At 43.3% G+C, this 19,984-nt stretch overlaps 1 protein-coding gene across 6 annotated transcripts in view; it reads right to left on the bottom strand.

Moving 5' to 3' along the window:
- Positions 1–19,984, bottom strand: part of vps8 (VPS8 subunit of CORVET complex) — a 681,049-nt gene that overhangs the window by 303,788 nt on the left and 357,277 nt on the right. The gene's annotated exons all lie outside the window — the stretch shown is intronic.

Raw genomic sequence — 19,984 nt, forward strand, 5'->3', positions numbered from 1 at the left:
CTTACAGACAGCACGGGATTCGAACCCAGGTCCAGTCCCGATTGCTGGTGCTGTAAAGGCGTTGCACTAACCACTACACCAACCATACTGCCCCTATGCCAACCATATTGCCCATTGTTTTTATTTCATGTTTAGGTGGAGGTGACTCTACGCCATGTCTTCCTTGATTGTTGAAGAACCTTGAAAGATGGCAATATTTTCTTTTGTAGATAATTGAAGTACCAGTTAATGAAGAAACCATTTAATGAAGACCCAGGTGGGGCTATATCTCTTAGGGGTACTATGTCCGTGCTCCCATCTGGAAATTTAATGTGGGCATAATTGGGATCAGTATGCAGTAGTTGAACTGGCTAGACTAGAGGGTCCGTTTTGCGCATCTGAGCATGTCTCCAGCAGCACGGTTCCAGGTTCAGATAGACAGGCTGGCCAGTCCATCACAGTCCCTGATTTCCTAGGAAAAGTAAACATATGTTCATGAGGTATTTGATTTGTTGCTGTACATAATAAGGACCGAATATAATGTAGCGTCTCAGGCAGCACGTCCTGCCACCGAGTAACAGGGTAACCGTTGTAAGGTAAAACATCATGAGATGGGAATGTGTAGGGAGTTACCCTGTACAGGGCAGTAACAAGAAGGGGAGGTGTCCTTGTACTCCTGTTAGGTAAAACATCATGAGATGGGACCGGAGAAGGAGTCACCCAGTACTAAGGAGTAACAGAATGCATCCTTGTACTTACAAGATAAGAGAGACATTGATGGATTGAGAGGCAGGAAGCTAGCAGGGAAAGGATAGCAACAGTTTTAGTCATTGGACAAGTAATGATATGATGATGTTCTAAGCACGTATCCAAGGGTATAAAAAATCACCATTTTGCTGATAACGGCAGAATGCATTCTCCGACTAACTTGTTAGTCGCAAGTGTTACAATCCGGTAATAAAGAACAAAGAACCCTGATTTCGACTCAGCCTAGTGTTTGTCTCACTCATTCATGAACAAAGCAGACCTAACAATTTGGTGACCCCGACGTGATGGGTGAGTGAACACTGGACGACGGTTTCTGTTTTTTCTGACAATCATCTCAGCCGGCTGATAAAAAGGTCCAGAGAAGCCTGTTTTAACAAAATTCTCTTTTTTTTTAAAATCTTTATGATTGTCAGTAAGAACTGGAGATCGGACAAATTAGACGACCACAATTGAAGGTCGCATGCCAGGATTGTAACACGTAAGTGATTACAGACAAGATAAAAGTCCTTAAGGTGTTTGAATGACATTTATTAAGTGCTTCGCAAGAAACTACTAGAGTTTAAAAGTCTTTATTGTGTCGTTGCAAAGTCCAATAGAGTGAGAAGGTGGTCTATAAACAATTGAGGACCTGAGTTTTCTGCCCTAAACTGGTTATTAAGAGGAGAAATCTCCCACGTGAAGGTTGGGCTTTGAAAGAAAACAAAGGTTCAGGCTTATTGGCCTCAATTGTATCTGAGAGACTGACTTATAAATGTCCGGTAGGTATGATAATGTCTGTACACTTGAGAAGTTAAGAATTTATTTCCCCAATTCGCCGTGGTGGAATACCACAGCAGACACTAGAGACCTTGAGACAACAAAAAAAAGTACTCAGGGACGCCTGCCTGGTGAACAAGAACGACGACAGAAGGCTGCGACAGCTGTGTCCGGATCAGGTAGGAGATATTAATGAAAAAGTTGACAAACTCCTAAGAGACACCCAGTTTATTCGAAATACTTTTGATAAGTTAAATGAGGGTATTCCCAACATCACCAAGGAGATAAAGTTACGTAAATTCATAGATTGGTACAGGGAAACAGGACAAAAGTATAGCCCAAATATTTGGTTTTCTAGTTGTAATTTAACTTTCAGACCCCTTTGGGAAAACAGAGAGTGGAAAACGAGCAATCAGAGTATACAGGACAGTCTGAAGTCAATTGGAGGACAAGACTTAGAGACTGTTCTTTTAAAAGATATTAGTCATCCAGCTTGCAAGGAGACATTTTTAAAAGCAATTTTCGTTGACATAGATCCCCTAAACGGACAAGAACCTAAATTAAAACAGGCATTAGAAAGCAGTCCCGCAGCTATGGCTGTACAGTTGCCTGCTAAGACTTTTGACCAAGTTATTAACGAAATTAATCAGGAATTAGAGGAGCGAAATACCAGTAATGCGGCATTGGAAAAACAAAAAATGCTCTGAAAATGTGTAGACCGCTGGAGGAAGAGGGGTTGGTTACCCGGGGGCACTGAGATGTTCCTGACAGGTGAGGGAAACAAAAATTTTAAAACGTAGAGGCTTAGATAAGCTGGAAGAAACAAAACACAGAAGGGAAAGGAAAAGTGCCTGTTTCCAGTTTCCAGCCACGAAGTGTCCGGGTTTGCTCTCTCCCTCCCTCCTTTCACCCTCCCCCCTCTCTCTTCTCTCCCCCTCTCTCTCTTCTCCCCCCCCTCCTCTCTCACCCACTCCCCCTCCCAATCCCAATCTGTGGCGGTGCTGCCCTGAAATCCCCAGGTTGGGCAGGGCAGAGAAATACAATTTGGTTTTAATTTTGTGCCCACAATTCCAACTCCGCATCAAATGGGATCCTGTTTTATCCTCTCTCCCTCCCTTTTTCCCGCACCCACACCATTGCGGGATCAGGGCAGACATTGTGGGCTGACGTGTAGCTCACTCGAGGTGGGAGGGAAGGAAGGAGTGATAGTTCCCAGTGGTGGGAGACCCAATCTGATCCAGACCAGTGATCACAGGATGAGAACCTTTTAAAACCTTTGAAACGAAAGTGTTAATCTGAAGACTTTTCTCCCAGTGGGGCCAGTGCAAGGCATTTTCTCTCTCTATCTCTTGTGCTCTGTGTATCTGCCTCTCTATCTCTTTCTCTCGCTATGCTCTCTCTCTCTCTCTCTCTCTCTCTCTCTCTCTGGCACCCCAGATGGGACACTGGAGTCACGTCCCTTATATTCAGATATTGAGACACTGGGGTGTGACAAGAACCACGGGAATAGGGACACATCAGACGAGGTACAGGCCCCTTTAATAAAAATAGAAGGGGGAGTAATAGATGTAGAGACCCCTCTGGAGTCCAAGAAAATAGAAAAGGAGTTAGAGATACAGAAATGGAACATGAAAAAGGTTCAGGATAACATTAAAAACTTAAACAGAGATATTAATGTGCTGGGGCAGATCAGTGAGGATCAAAAAGAATTAATGGTAGGTGTATTGAAGGAAGTGGAAAAGATAACTACAACACTGTCAGGAGAAATTAAAGCTGAAGGAATGGTAATAGGAGTAAAGGACGAAAAGTGTAGTACAGAAGAGGAAACGAGATACGATCCACCATGGGAGGAAAGTAGAAGGAAAAGACTCGGGAGGGAGAAAAATAGACATGCCTACCTGGACATAGTTAGGACAAAAGAGAAAGATGTGAAACAACTAAACTATGGCCGAAAAGATTATCTTAGAGATGAACGTGACCAATATACCTTTGACCCTGAGACATTGGAAGCTGATAGGGACAGTGACAGTGACGAAGAAGAGTCAGAACAAGGTGGGATAAATAAATGCATTACAAGAGTAAAGAAGGAGCAGAAATCCCCAAAATTGAGATATCAATGCCCATTACTGATCACGGGACGGGGAACTCAAAAATATGTACCCTGGTCACGAATGGACTTAGAGAGTTTAATGAAAAAACTACCTCCGTTGAGTAATGGGGCTAGTCCATGGATTTCTTGTTTTGAGCGAGAAACCTGCCAAGAACAATTAGCACTCGCAGATGTCAGAACTATCATGATAAAATTAAAGGCAGAAGGGGCCCTGAAGCAAATAGAGAGAATTGTAAGAAGCAGTAAATTGGGGGATGAAATAGAATTTAACCCACTTTGGAATAAATTTTGGGAAGCACTTAGAGAAACATTTCCTACACCCTATAGTTTGGATGCCTTGGTAACCCTTCAACTAAAGGAAGGAGAGACTGCACACGAGTATTTCACTCGAGCATGGGACTTATGGGAAACAGGGACTGGAGAAAGACCCGACCACAGCCCCTTAGGAAGGGCTCACTTTCGTAATGGGATAATAAACGGACTACCTGCTACGGTTCAAGCAAAATTAAGGGACATTGTGGGATTAGAGACAATGTCAGAGGATTTGTGGAAAAGACACCTGACACATGCAATCAAACGACATCGTCAATCAGAGCATGCTAAGTCAGAAAGTGCGTCCCAGAAGGAGGTGGACAAGACAACCGATAAATTGGTGAGAGCCATAGAACATATAGGGGTTAAATTAGCGGCCCAACAGATAGTCCCACAGGTCATGGGGCCAGTGATAAATCCGGGACCCCAAGTAAGAAATGGTTGGGAAAGACAGCTAGGTACAATGTATAGAGGGGAACATGCAGTATGCTGGTACTGCCAAAATCCTGGACACTACCAGCGGAACTGTCCGGAGGCTGGGAGAGCAAAGGGAAAAAGATTACCCTCTATTAGAGGCTATCGGGGAAGAGGAGGAAACTTAAGAGGACAAGCAAGGGGTAGGGGTGGACACATTGATGGGCCCCAGAGAATCGGGGGGTGGCAGAGTGATCAACAAGTCCAGGCACCTCAGTGTAATGACTATATTGAGGAAGGTGCTGAATTTGATTATTGAAGGTGCCCTGGAGAATCAAAAATCACGCCTCCCTGGGAGCCACCAAAAATTTGGGGGACGGTAAATGGAGAAAAAATTGAATTTATGGTTGACACAGGGGCAGCAGTTACGACAGTGATTAAAAAACCCCCAGGGAGCACATTTTCGGGCAAAACATTATCTACAATAGGATTCTCCGGGATAAGGGAAACACAGCCCTATACAGATAACATCGACATGACATTTGGACGACAAAGGGTTAAAACGCCTGTCCTGGTTGTGCCAAGTTGCCCCATTAATTTATTAGCAAGGGACATTCTTACCAAACTAGGAATAACCATACAATGTTCTGAGAAGGGCCTTCGGTTAACATACCCAGGGGATACAATAAGAAGGGGAGGACAGTTTATAGTAATGACCCCATCTAACGCTTCAGAAGTATTTTCTGGAGTCGGCTACTGTATGATGAACCAGGCCCAGGGCTGATTAAACAGTTTTTTGAGTGGAGGGCCAGTATTCCTCGGTATGGGGATTACCATTATCCACTAGATCCTATGCATGTTACATTAAACTACACCATCCACCCGGACCAGGAATATGAGGAGAGGTGGGACTCTCTAAAAGAAGGGAAGACAGAAACGATACATTGTCCATTTATCTTTGTAGGTAAGGAGGGAATAGCTGCTATGGTTGTCATGACAGAAGAACAAATGGAGTGGTTCTGCTTAGGAGTAGAAAGTGTGCCTCATGTGACCTTGGGTATTGACAAAGATCATCACGCTCGACAGCTGGGTCCGATGGTAAAGGAAGCGATAGGGTGTGAATACAGGCAGACAGAAATCCCGGGATATTCCACCTCGGAGGGAGGAAAATTTGTCAGACTGAATATTGAAGCATGGGACCAGGTAGTGAATGAGAAAGTAGAAAGAGACCGAGCCATAGAAGGAGAAAATATTGATCACAGAGACTCAGACAAATATCTTTCTAATCTGAGTCCACATATATGGACAACGGGGCCCTATGATGTGGGAGTAATAAAAGGAGAGGTATTTCTAGAATTGGCCAACCCCGGGCAGAAACCAATATGGAGAAAACAATACCGCTTGTCGCCCAGTCAGGAGGAGGGTATTAAAGGAACGATAGAAGGGTTAATGGAGTCAGGGGTTTTAAGGGCGGCACCTGACAGTATGTGGAACACGCCCATCATGCCTGTTCCCAAACAGGGTAGAAAAGACTGGAGGATGGTACACGACCTCCGGGAAATTAACTTGGCTACCAAGACCATCGGGAGACCAGTCCCAGACCCATATGTAGCACTTAGGGCTCTGAGTCCGGAGCACGAATACTATACTGTCATTGATCTGGCAAACGCATTCTTCTGCTTGAAATTAGCTGAGGAATGCCAAGACTGGTTAACTTTCACTTACCAAGCACATCGGTACACATACACTAGATTACCTCAGGGTTATAAGGACAGTCCAGGACTGTTCAATCAGGCCCTTAGCGAAATCCTAATGAAATTAAAGCTCCCGGAAGATGTTACACTGATTCAGTATGTAGACGACCTACTATTAGCAGGGAAAACGCCACATGGGTGCCTGACAGGGCAGCCAAACAGGTTACTGGTTATCATGAACATATACAGGGGATGATTTTGAGGTCCCATAACAAAAAAATGAATCTGAAACTAAGGAGACTTGTAGCAGATTGAATGACTACACAGATGAGTTTTGTGGAGGAAGAGTGCTGTACAACTGGCTCCCTGCTAACTGGGATGGTCGGTGTGCTCTAGTAACCCTTAATGCGCCAGTGCTGATTGTCAAAATGCAGGAGGGAGACGAGGATTCCCTAGAATTGCGCCACACAGAGAGTTGGCTGTGGAGAAAAAGGAGGAGTGTTGGACTCTTGGGGCCGGGAGGAAGGAACCCTGATGGGGTATGGATTGATGCCATTGGCCAAGCCCGGAATATTCCGGACGAATTTAAATTAGCCGATGAGATTGCAGCTGGGTTTGAAAGCTTTCCTGTTTTTAGTCCAATTTTTCCCATCACTGTAAATAAGAATGTTAATAGGATCAACCTTATTCACTATAATGTCCAGCGCCTTGCAAATTTGACCAGGGACGTTGTTGAGGCAATACATCAACAACTGTCAGAAACTTCCCTTATGACACTTCAGAATAGGATAGCGATTGATATGGTCCTGGCAGAGAAAGGTGGAGTGTGTGCTATGTTTGGAGATCTATGCTGCACTTCTGTCTCTAATAACACAGGGCCAGATGGATCACTCACTAAGGGGTTAACGAAACTTAGGGCATTGGCGAAAGAATTAAAAGCCCAGTCTGGAGTCTCCAATCCTGTTTTATCCTGGTTACAGGGAGTGTTTGGGAGATGGAGCACATTGTTAGAACAACTTTTGCTGGGTTTGTTCATTTCTGTATCAATTTTTATCACTTGTGGCTGTTGTTGTATTCCATGCATTCGAACGCTGGTCACGAGGACCATAGAGACAGCCCTTGCTGACCGTGATGAACTGCCTCCGAAATATCAAGCTGTGCAGGCTGTGGAGCAAGACTATCTCACATTACAGGAGACGGAGAAAGTTGCTGAGATCGATCTGGAGTCTGAAGGGGAATGTGATGGGAAGGAGGGATTGTGAATTAGATTGTTACACATATAATTTTAACCTTGCTTGTAACCCAAATATTATAACATTGATTGTAACACAAACATTATTAATCAGATTGTAGAACAAGTATTATGAATTAGATTGTAGACCATATGTTAACTTGGGAATTTACTAATGTACGGGGGGTTAGCTAGTTTTTTGCTTGGGGGCAAATGGGATGAAACTTGTAAACGGGCAATGGGATCGGGGTGACGGATGGGGGGTGTACGCAAAGGAGGGTTGGGGGAACCCTCGCCCACCAGCCGAACTACCCTGTGAACAGAACCCGTATAGAGCTTGGCAATAATAGGCGAAATAATGTAACGCGGTGGTAGCATAGTCAGGGCGAGATTGTCCTCTAAAGAGGACAAAGGAGGGATTGTAAGGTAAAACATCATGAGATGGGAATGTGTAGGGAGTTACCCTGTACAGGGCAGTAACAAGAAGGGGAGGTGTCCTTGTACTCCTGTTAGGTAAAACATCATGAGATGGGACCGGAGAAGGAGTCACCCAGTACTAAGGAGTAACAGAATGCATCCTTGTACTTACAAGATAAGAGAGACATTGATGGATTGAGAGGCAGGAAGCTAGCAGGGAAAGGATAGCAACAGTTTTAGTCATTGGACAAGTAATGATATGATGATGTTCTAAGCACGTATCCAAGGGTATAAAAAATCACCATTTTGCTGATAACGGCAGAATGCATTCTCCGACTAACTTGTTAGTCGCAAGTGTTACAATCCGGTAATAAAGAACAAAGAACCCTGATTTCGACTCAGCCTAGTGTTTGTCTCACTCATTCATGAACAAAGCAGACCTAACACCGTGTATCTTTAACACGAGGTCGACAGTCTTCCAGACTGTGGCATTAGCACTTCCGACTTGCCCATTGCCCTGGATGTTGTAGCTCATGGTGCAGCTGATGGCAATCCCCTTGCGTAACAGAAGTTGGTGTTGCTGTGCGCTCATGAATGCTGAGCCCCTGTCTGTATGAATGTAGCTGGGAAAACCAAAAATACTGAAGATTCGGTCAAGTGCCTTAATGCCAGATGTCATTGAGAAGTAGGGTATCATGAAGGGAAACCTTGAATATTTGTCGATTACAGTAAGGAAAAGCACATTTTTGTTGTTAGAAGGTAACAGCCCTTTAAAATCTAAACTGATCCTTTCAAAACGTCGGGTCGCTTTGATGAGAGTGGCCCCGGAGCTTTAAAATACTGCGGTTTGCATTCTGCGCAAACAGGGCAGCTTCTGGTCAGTTTTCTGACTTCTTTGAGGGAGTAAGGAAGGTAGCTAGCCCTTATATAGTGGAAGAACCTTGTGACCCCCGGGTGGCACAGTGTGCTATGAATCTCCTTTAGTTCTTCAAGTTGAGCACCGGCAGCAGCTCGTGACAATGTGTCGGAAGGATCATTTAACTTGCCAGGTCTGTACAGGATCTCATAATTGGAAGTTGAGAGTTCTATTCACCAGTGTGCCATCTTGTCAGTTTTAATTTTACTTTTGTGTTTAGTATCAAACATATAAGCTACAGATTTATGATCAGTGACCAGGGTGAATTTTCTACCAGCTAAAAAGTGTCTTCAATAGCGAACAGCTTCAATGATAGCTTGGGCTTGTTTTTCAAAGGTTGGATGTTTGAGTTCAGGTCCGAGTAGCGTGCGGGAGAGAAATGCCACTGGTCTGCCCTTTTGATTAAGGGTTCCTGCTAAAGCACAATCTGAGGCATCGGTTTCCACTTGGAACGGGACATCCTCGTCGCTGGACGATGGAAATATCAGTTTCAATTCTCTCAAAAGCTTTCAGAGCTGCTGGAGAGAGAGTGAAAGATTTTGTGTCGTTTGTGTCGTTTTCGTAGCGTAGTCACATACCCATTTGCAGTAGTAGGAAAAGAATCCCATACACCTCTTAAGGGCTTTTGTGGAATTTGGGGGTGGTAACTTCTTAAGGGGTGCCATTCTTTCAGGATTGGGGTGGATTTCGCCCTCGCGAACAATGTAGCCCAGAATGGGTAATTCTGTTGGATTGAAAACATATTTACCCTCGTTAAATGTAAGGTTGAGTTCTTTGGCCGTTGCTAGGAATTTATTTAGGTTGTCATCATGTTCGGTCTGGGTCTTACTACAGATAGTGACATTATCCAGAGAGGGGAACGTACCCTGTAACTCATACGTGCTAACAATTTTATCCATCTCCCTCTGAAACACTGACACACCATTAGTGACTCCATAAGGTACCCTCCTAAACTGGTATAGCCCCCCCCATCACATTTTTTAATGGGAATTTGGTGGTAGGCTGCCTTAAGGTCAATAGTCGAGTACACTTTATATTGTGCTATCTGATTAACCATTTTGTTAATGCGAGGCAATGGGTAGCCATCCATATTAGTATAACGGTTAATTGTCTGGCTGTAGTCAATAGCCAGTCATTTCTTAGTGTGATTTTTCACCACTACCACCTGGGCTCGCCACAGACTCCTGATGGGTTCAATCACCCTCTCCTTAAGTAGTCTCTGAGTCTCAGCCTTAATAAACTCAAGGTCCTCTTTGATGTAAGAACAGCTCTTAGAGGCAATCGGTCGACACTCAGGAGATAATTACTGAACAGGGAGGGAGCTTTGATCTTTAATGTGGACAGACTGCAGTAACCAGTGCAGGGGATGGTAAGTGTGGGTAGAGGCCCATTGAAATTTAAACCTACACTTTTCATCTGAGATTGAATATCCAACCCCAGTAATACAGGAGCGCAGAGATAAGGCATTACTAAAAGCCAAACATCAGCAAGACAATATCCCTGCAAGTTCAAGAGTAACCTGTATAGTCTTTTTAAGTTTGCTACAAGCCATTACTATCTGTCGGTTCGCTGGATATCCCAGCAAATTTAAGGCTTTAGCAACCTTTTCATGAATGTAGCTGTCAGTGCTGCTGGAGTCTATTAAGCAATCGACAGCCTCATCATTCACCTCCCCCTTCATAGTCGACCGTTCCAGTCTGTAACAATCCCCAAGCTTTACAGTCAATTGAGCTATCACAGGTGTTGATCTCACCTTGCCGTCACTTGAAGTCGATTCAGCGGGCTTGTCTGAAGATCCTCCCCCCCCCCCTTCAGAGTCGTCTTCCATTCCAGTGGCTCTAGGATGAGTTTTCTTGGCGCTTTTCTTCTTCTTATCAGTGGGAGTATTTTTCGTCCAACACGCTTTAGCGAAGTGGCCATGTTTCCCACAGTAGCTGCAAATAGCGAATTGAGCCAGACACTTCTGTCTGGGGTGCCAGCTCTTATTACAGAAGTTACATTTGCCAGGTGTTTGTCCCTTCATCCCCCTCGGGGTTCCAGCACTCCTGGGTGTTTCCTTTTCAGTTTCCAGTATTTCGCTGGACTGCATAGCACTTCTCAGTGTTTTGGCTAGCGTGACTGCTTGGCCATAGGTCAGAGGCTCTGTTTCTAATAGCTTCCAAGAGATGTAACTGGAGTCGATTCCACTGACAAAAGCTTCCAGCTTCAAAGCATTGCGGTGTTGTTCCACAATGACTGCCTCGACATCGCATTTGTTTGCCATTGAGTTGAGAGCCAGTGCATAGGCAGCATCACTTTCCCCGGGTTTCAAGGATCTAGACAGCAACTGGTGCCGGGCAAGTACCACATTCTGTGGCACCACATAGTAAGCAGCCAGTCGTTCCCGGGCTATAGCCAGAGTCGCAACTCCTCGAGTTACAGCAAAAGGGATATCACCCAGAAAGGAATTCAGGTGGCCCCACTGTATCCTCTCATCGACCACGTTGTTCCGAGCTATGTAGTAATCGAAACAAGTAATCCAGTGATTGAAGATTCCTCTGGCCTTCGGGGCAGACTGGTCGATCATCAGCCGTTCTGGCTTGGGTGCTGCATCCATTTTTACTAATAAAATTGAAGTGGCAGTAAATGAAGAAACTGAAGGCTGTGTAGTTAACCAGAAATCATGGCTTTTATTAGTAGAAACTTAGTAATACAATAATGAATGATAATGGGCGCGTACACAGTTATACCCAAGGGGAGTGTCTTTCGTGATAGAGATAATACACGTCCAATGTCAGGAGAGCAGACTAAGCATAGCGAAAGACTGACAGCATGACACAGATTCATCATAATAATATACACTGGGACCATGGTGTATCAGGAGGACAGGTGGTCAATTCTTCAGGTAGTCAACTGAGTGTCACTTTAATGAGCTGCTTTGTTCTGAATGTAGTCAAGATTATTGGAGTTGCATCTACCCAAGTAATTTCTCAAACAACTTAATTCCAGTTGACAAGCTTTGTTGATGTTTGTTGAAAGCTTCAGACAATCAGGATGTATTCCATTATAGTCGTCCAGCCTCTGAATTGGTAGCTACACAATACATGATGTGACTAATCAAATCGATTTTCTGGTCCACGGCGGCTCCAGGATTTGATCATTCAGAATTTATTGACAATATCACTGGTGAAATGTCAAGGAGAGGTTATTTGATTCTTTCCATTGATGACTGAGTGACATTTTCAAGAGGGAGCACAAATAATAACAAGCCTGAAGCATGAACAATACCATATCTTACTGCAGGCAGTATGGACGCTTCAATATTTGAACATCTGTGGATGGATTTCAGTCCCCATATATTCCCAAGTTCATATGATGCAACTTTCATTGCACTCTACAAACAATCAGACATGTGGGGAAGGAAAGCATTTGTGGAAAGAAAAAAAGAGTTCTTGTTTCAAGACAAAGGACCTTCAAAGTTGGAAAGAAGGAGTGCTTGTGCTAAATTGTAGAAAGGATGAGAGGCAAGTTAACACTGATGTTTTTTTTTTCCCCAGTTCTGATGAATGGTCTTTGATTTAAAATGTTAACTCAGTTTTGTTTCCACAGATGTTGCCAGCCCCTGAATGTTTGAGCACTTTCTGTCTTTCTCTCAGATATCCAGCTTCTGCACTTTTTGATATAATTTCAGTCTATTTGTTTAACTTCAATTGCTCAATGAAACAGCCACCCCGGATTCTTCACCAAAGGTCCTGAACTTAGAAACAAAATAGTATATTTTTTTTACTGTGCAAGCTTTATATGCAATGTCCAAGAACTGCTGCCATCAAAGAAAGCAATCAAACAAAATGGAAGAGGTTAGAGATAGGTTACAGAAGAAAGTAATGGGGAGAAATGAATGGAAATAAACACTTGTACCAGTAAGGTACATTAAAAAAAAATCTACAGAGGTTGGGGTCTAGTGCAGTACAAAAGAATGATACCAGTAATATTATTTCAGAAGTTGTTTTATAAGATTTCAGAAAGTCTTCTTACAATCTTCATTATATGTACCAAAGTTTTAACATGAAAGTGACAAGATAGACTAACCCCAAAGAAATGAACATCGAGGACCTTTTTAATGACAAGGTTCCTCTGATTCCATTGCTGCAGCAGCAAGGTTAAGCATTGGAGTTAGCGCAACACTACTACAGCACCAGGCAACCCAAGTCCGAATCCAGCACTATCTCTACGGAGTTTGTATGCTCTCCTCGTGAACTGTATGGGTTTCCTCTGGGTGCTCTGGTTTCCACCCACCCTCCAAAACATACGTGAGCTAATTTGGGAACCATGGATTTAAAAGGCCGTTACCATGATGTAAATAAAATTAACATTTAATTGAAATTAAGACATACAGCACAGAAACTTGCCCTTCCAGCCCATGTTGCCCAAATACCCTAATTAGCTTACAACCTCTGTTTGTTTTTTGAAGGGTGGGAGGAAACCGGAGCACCCGGAGAAGCCCATGCAGACACAGGGAGAACGTCTAAACTCCTTACAGGGCAGCACCAGACTCATAATATTCTCTGAATTTCCAATAATGTGAGGGTAGAGACAGTGTGCTCCGAAGGGTTAACCGCTTGGTCCTAATGTTGACAGCACTTTTGAACGGCCTAATAAAAGAACTAACAGTGTTTTATTTTAAAATCGTGCAATTATAGGGATCTGTGCCCAAGACGGCAGAGCAGCAACCTCGAGGGATTGAAGACTCTAGATTGCAGGGCACCAGAAACAAGAAGGAGAAGTAGAAGAGATGACCCTACAGGACGGTGATAACAACAGTGGACCAGCAAGGGGCTCAGTGGTTGATGGACCCACACAAGCTGCAGACAACGTACAGTCAGGGGACTCGCACGGCCTGCAGGCTGTTGGAAACTGGCTCATCGGAACCAGGATTTGAGAGGGTGTTGAGAGCATGAAAGGAAATGAAGGCTTTCTTATCGTGTTGGAGCTTTGGATCAGGAACTTAGGTTTCCGATGGACCATACAGGTGTCTGTGTAGCTGCAGAGGCTGTGGGAGCAGTGGAGTCAAATCCATGGGTAATCAGTAGGCCCTTTTATACAGTCAAAAGATTCTCCGCCCTTATGTCGGGGGACATACCTCCACGAATGCGCCCTGGGCGACTCCAAAGCGCAGACTGCAATACCTCTCGGGGGCAGGGGTCAGCAGCAGACTGCTGCACTCTACCACCCTGCATGAATGTACTGCCACTGCAGGCAGCTGGCTAGGGACAGGGTGATGACGTCAAGGTGACGTCGTCAGCCCGTGACCCATCTCACTCACCCCTCTCCCTCCATGACCCTCTCAGGGCAGGGGGCATGAGGGAGGAGGGACCGGTGGGGGTTGTCAAAGCAGGGGTGGCTGGTGCGGGCTGTGACAGCCTTGCCAGCTGCTCTGGCACATCGCCAGGCTGCTGAGGCCTTCAGGTCTGCTCATAAACGCCAGTAGCTTAATACATTGCAGAGCAATGGCTGTCTTCCTTATCCACAATTCCCCCATACAGCTGGAACTGTTCTGGGAAACAGAGTGGTTCCAGCTGCGTGGAGGATTATGGGTAGGGAAGACTGCCATTGCTCTGCCACGTATTTATGATGGGCAGTGCCACGACAACACGCCCTTACTACAGCGGCTCCAGATAATACACCGAGGTGCCGCTTTGCATAAAACCAGCACTGGAGCAGCCTTTTAGAGATGGTCCATGAACAGACAAGTTTGAAATTTTTATCCGCATCTGCAACTGGCCTCAAAGCGGAGGCCTAGCATGAAAACACCTAGTGTCACTGAAGGAACTCTCTTTTGATTCTCTTTTTCTCATACTACAAGGAGTGCAGGCAGAAGGCAATTTTGTGTAATCTTACATGTTCTATCTATTACATGACAATAAAAGAACTTTGGATCTAAGCATCAGGGGCTGAACCTGGCCAGTATGACACACAATTCCAGTCACACAAGGAGCAAGAATTTTTTGTTGAGAAAAGGGACTTGATGTTCAACTTCTTGTGACAATCCTCCACAATAGTGTTTATAATAAGTAAACACAACACGCTTATTCTATTACTCTATCTATGGACAATCGCAGGTATGTACATCACTGCAATGCACATGATTTCACTGCTGATGGGGTGAAACAATGGACCTTTTTCATTTGCTATGTTGTTTAAAATTGTTGTTCCCCACTAGTAATTGGAGAATTTCCATCTCATCTTTTAGATTAATAGATGCCTTGTTTTGCTGATTTTGTTTTAGAACAGAAGAAACAATGGACAATGGAAGTCAGCACAAAACATGCAATTCATAATAAAATATTTGCTGGTGGAATTAATATCAAAGTATTAAATTCTGCAAGGTTTTGGTTTTCTATAACTAGAAAAGAAACCTAAAAGGTAAAGGACCAGTGGTCTGGCAGGTTCCACATTGAGAGATGTGGAGAAATCCAGAGGAATTAGTGCTTTAGTCAAGTACAAGTCAAGTTTATTGTCTTCTGATTGCACAAGCCGATGAAACAACATTCTCCGGCCCTCAGTGCAAAACATGCAGACATACAACGAGACATAACACACATGCAGACAAACAATACATATGCAGGGAAAATATTCCAGTGGTTCTCAACCTTTTCCCTGCCACTCACATACCATTTCAAGTATTCCATATGCCATAGGTGCTCTGTGATTAGTAAAGGATTGCTTAAGGTGGGATGTGGGTGGAAAGAAAAAGGTTGAAAACCACTGTTTTAATCATACCTAATTGACTCATTATATTCACGGTTTCATGACTCTAAAGGAAATGGGCCAATGACAATTTTTTTCAAGCAAAATATTTCAGTAACAATTGGGTCTAGAGCAGTGATTCTCAACTTTCCTTTCCCACTCATATACCACCTTAAGCAATCCTTTACTAATCACAGAGCACTTATGGCATAGGGATTACTTAAAGTGGTATGTGAGTGGAAAGAAAAAGGGTGAGAACCACTGATCTATACAAATAAATAAATAACAATTATTTTGTACATGTGAAGAGTCTTGGATGGTTACTGTGTGCAGTACCTTTGGTTGTACAGCATTCTCACTGCCCATGGGAAGAAGCTGTTCCTCAGTGTGGTGGTATTGGCTCTGATACACCTGTACCCCTTCCCCGATGGGAGCAGCTGAAAGATGCTGTGTGCAGGTGTAAAGGGTCCTCACTGATTTTGCGCACCCTCTTCAGACAACAATCCCAGTAGATCACATCGATGAGAGGGAAGGAGACTCCCGTGATCCTCTCTGCCACTTTTATAATCCTGTGGATTAACCTCCGATCCATTTTAACATAGAACATTGAAGAATAATAGAGGTCATTCGGCCCTTGATGTTGTGCTGACCTATATAAACCGACTCAACAATTTAATCTGCCCCTACCTCACCATAACCCTCTATTTTTTCCTTCATCCACGGGCCTAACAGTCTTTAAATTGTCTCTATTAGACCAGCTTCCACCACCAACCCTTGCAATGCATTCCAGACATCCACTCCTCCTCCTCCTCCTCCTCTCTGTTTAAAAAAAAACGTACCACTGACTTATCCTGGAAACTTTAATCCCTTCATCTATTGCAGAGATTATCATGCACCACAGTTTTGTTTCACATCACCTGTGTCCAGAAATTGGTCTGAAAACACTCTGATAGCTGTCACTCTTGCCAATATACCATCATGGACAAAGTATGGGAACCAAAAGGAATAAGCCTCAAGATCAAGCTGAAGATGTGGTGTTGTCACACCCACTTCACTCTATACTTGCTATTAGTACACCGAGCACCTACAGCATAGGGATTACTTAAAGTGGTATATGAGTGGAAAGGAAAAGTTTGAAAAACACTGCTCTACACCAGTTTATCCTTTCTCAAATAAGGAGACCACAACTGCACACAGTAGTCCAGGTGTGGCCTCAACATACACCACACAGCTGCAGCACCACCTCCCTGCTCTATGTCCACGTGCACCAAAATGTTTGGTGCAGCTGAAAGGGTTCTTTGTCAAAAGAAATTAAAAAAAAAACAAGTAAAATAGTATACTGAATAAAATTAAAGAGAGGCAATAAAAAATTGTTACGGTCACTTCGCAATAGTGGAAGCTGTCCTTTTGTGGTATCAGAGATGTTAATGGTTAGAGCAAAGGAGATGTTCAAGAGCTTGAAAGTTATTGGAAAAAAAAACTGTTCTTGGAACTAGACGTACTGGTCTTCATGCCAAAGATAGCAGTGAGAAAATTGTGGCCAGGGTGATGGGGTCCTTTCACTCAAACAGCTTCACTTGAATGCATTTTTAAATTGACAGTTTAAGTGAAGATTGCATCATTAATGTTCCATGAAGAAAATATGTGTGCTGAAAACGACCTAAGTGCATTTCTGCTGGGCAGTTTATGGACCAGGCTAATGTATTTCTTCAATGTCCATTGGATAGTGTTCTTTCGGAACAATAATCTTTCAAAGCCTACAACTCAGGTTATGAAAAGATAGTGAAACAATTAAGAATCTTTTCCCGTGAATGACTGCGGCTTCTGTAATTTGGCAGTCACTCTTCTGGGACCTCTCGGTTTGCTTTGCTTAGCTGATCTACCTATGGCCATTCTCTCACTCACCTCTTACCATCCATTTTTGTCTTCGCTCAATGGAAGCATTTTTTTTCCCCCAAGTTAAAAGCACTATTTTTAACAGAAAACCCCTTTGGAATCTTTCAACGCACAGAAGGTGAAATGACAATTTATCTCGTCTAAGGGTCTGAAAACACAGACTTTGAGCAGACATTTTGAGTAGTCTGCTCTATATTCAATGGAATTTAGAAGGATGAGGGGAATCTTACAGAGACATACAAAGTTATGAAAAAAAAAACAAGTAAGATAGAAGCAGGAGGATGTTTCACAGCAGGTGAGACCAAAACTTTGAGAAACAGCCTTAAGATTCAGGGGAGAACATTTATGACAGACGAGGAGAAACTGCTTCTCTCAAAGAACAAGGAATCTGTGAAATTCTCTGCTCAAAAAAGCAGTGCAATCTTCTTAACTGTATTTAAGAAACAGATAAATGGATTTTTGAATAATGGTTATGGGGAATGGTTGGGTAGGTGAAGCTAACACCATGGCCAGATCAGCCATAATCTTGCTGATGGCCACACCTGCTTCTCTTTCTTATAATTTTTGCCAAGAACATTTTAGATTTTGCAATCAATAGCAATGTTAACAATTGTGCTTATTCAGCATCTTTCAGTGTTTAGGGAATTAATAACACCTCCTTGTTATAATAACCATGATTTCCCCATTGAGTTGATTTTACTCCACATCCAGGATTAATCTCATTATTACAGATCAAGTCAATACACTATTAAGCAGCAGGAAATTAATCCTATCTTTGCAAAGAATTTTTAAAAAGTGCAACATAGTTTTTCAGCTTTAATTGCGTTAATCGGTTTTTAATGCCATTACTATGAATCAGTGCCATTAAAGACAAGCTTCGTGGCTTAGAATTAAATAAAGACACTTATTGAAATGAAGGAATGTTATCTGACAACTTCATTCTTGTATTGCAAACTGATACTATGCCAGTAATGGGGATCTCATTGAAACATTTTGAATGTTTAAAAGTATGGACGGAGTAGATGTGCCAATGCACAGGAGAGGAAGAAACTTCAGAGTTGTGAACTCGGCCAATGCCATCCTAGGCATCAGTCTCCACTCCATCAAATGTATCTACAAGAGACAATGTCTTAAGAAAACAGCCTCTATCCTCAAGGACCCCTACCACCCAGGCCATTCCCTCTTCTCACTGCTACCATCAGGAAAGAGGTACAGGAACGTGAAGACGAAAACCTAGTTGCACGAGGACAGTGTCTTCCCCTCTGCCATCAGATTTCAGATTGTCAATGATCGACAGACACTACAAATGTATAATTGAGCGGCACAAGTTTCAATGGTTGGAATCAACTTCAACTGTGATGTAAATAAATTTAATTAAAGAGTATATATATATAATAAATACCAGGGTAAGAATGTTTCTTAACTATGCAAAAAATTAAGAGTTTTAGATTTCTTTAAACATATAGTATCTCAGAAACTCTAAATACCTCTACGTTAGACACATACACCATGTATTACCTTCATATTAATCCAATGACTCTTTCAATTCTGCTCCCTGTGGTGAGTCCATTCAACAGGTTTCTCCAGTTCTGTTGCATTGGCTCGGATGAGGTCACCATTTACAATGTAAGATCTGCTTTTTTCTTTAACTTTCGCTTCCCTCTGAACAATGCTGACAGGGCTCTCAACCAGGTCTTCAACTTTGCTCACATTTCTGCTCTTTTCCATCCCATCAGCCTCCACATTCAACAGATGATCTTCCATAATCTCGGCATCTTCTCAAGCAATCCAACCAGCAGATACACCTTTACCTGTCCTTCCCTTTCCAGATTTAAGGGACTACTTCTGATACCCGCACCCTTTCTCACAGCCCTAACACATGCCACAATGGGAAACTGCAATTATTATTCTACCTCGCACTGCAGAGAGACAAAAGCACCTCTTCCAGTTATTTACTTGCACTTCTTTCACTGAATGCATGACGCAGCGTGCTCCTCTACACTTGGAGAAAGACATGCAGATCGGGTGATGGTTGGGCCACAAAGGTGACCCAGAGCTATGGCTCCCTTTACTTTCATTCACCATCCTTCTTTGACCTTTCCCATTCACCTTGTTCTGATGAAGTTCAATGAAAGCTCAAGGAACATCTTATATTTCTACTAGGCACGTGATGGGCTAACACAGAATCCAACAATTTCTGAGATCCTTTCCAGTTTGTGAGGAACTAGATTGTTCTGATGGAACATCATGAACTTGCAGTATTATCTCCATCTTCTCTCCAACAAATACCATGTGACCTGCTGAGTATTTCTCAAATTCTCTTCTATTTCAGATGTCTCACAGTTCCAATTATTCTTTCTCCTCTGTGCTCATTCATCTGCTTACGTTTACATCTCATTTTGAAAAGTGGCTCCCAGCCAGTAGGCCATGGCCCACTGCTGGGCCTCAATGTACTTTGACGGGATCCACGGAGACTTCCCAACCCACTGAGGTCAGGGAGGGGCTGAGGTCATGTCTTGGTCCTCCTGGGAGACCTTGGGTGGGGTTGTGAGCATTCAGCCATTGTGGCCATCTGGCTGTCTCTCAATATAAGCCACTTGGCGCTTAGCACCCAGCTACAGTTTCTGAGGAGGAAAGGAGGATTGCTGATTTATGTAATGACATAAAAGAACAGCTAATTGCAGAAATTAAGGATGCTACATTTGGATTGTTCTCAATTCAGTTGGATGAATCCAAAGATGTTTCATCTTGTTCCCAGCATCTTG

Source organism: Narcine bancroftii, chromosome 4 (genome assembly GCF_036971445.1).
Source record: "Narcine bancroftii isolate sNarBan1 chromosome 4, sNarBan1.hap1, whole genome shotgun sequence".
Lineage (NCBI taxonomy): Eukaryota > Metazoa > Chordata > Chondrichthyes > Torpediniformes > Narcinidae > Narcine > Narcine bancroftii.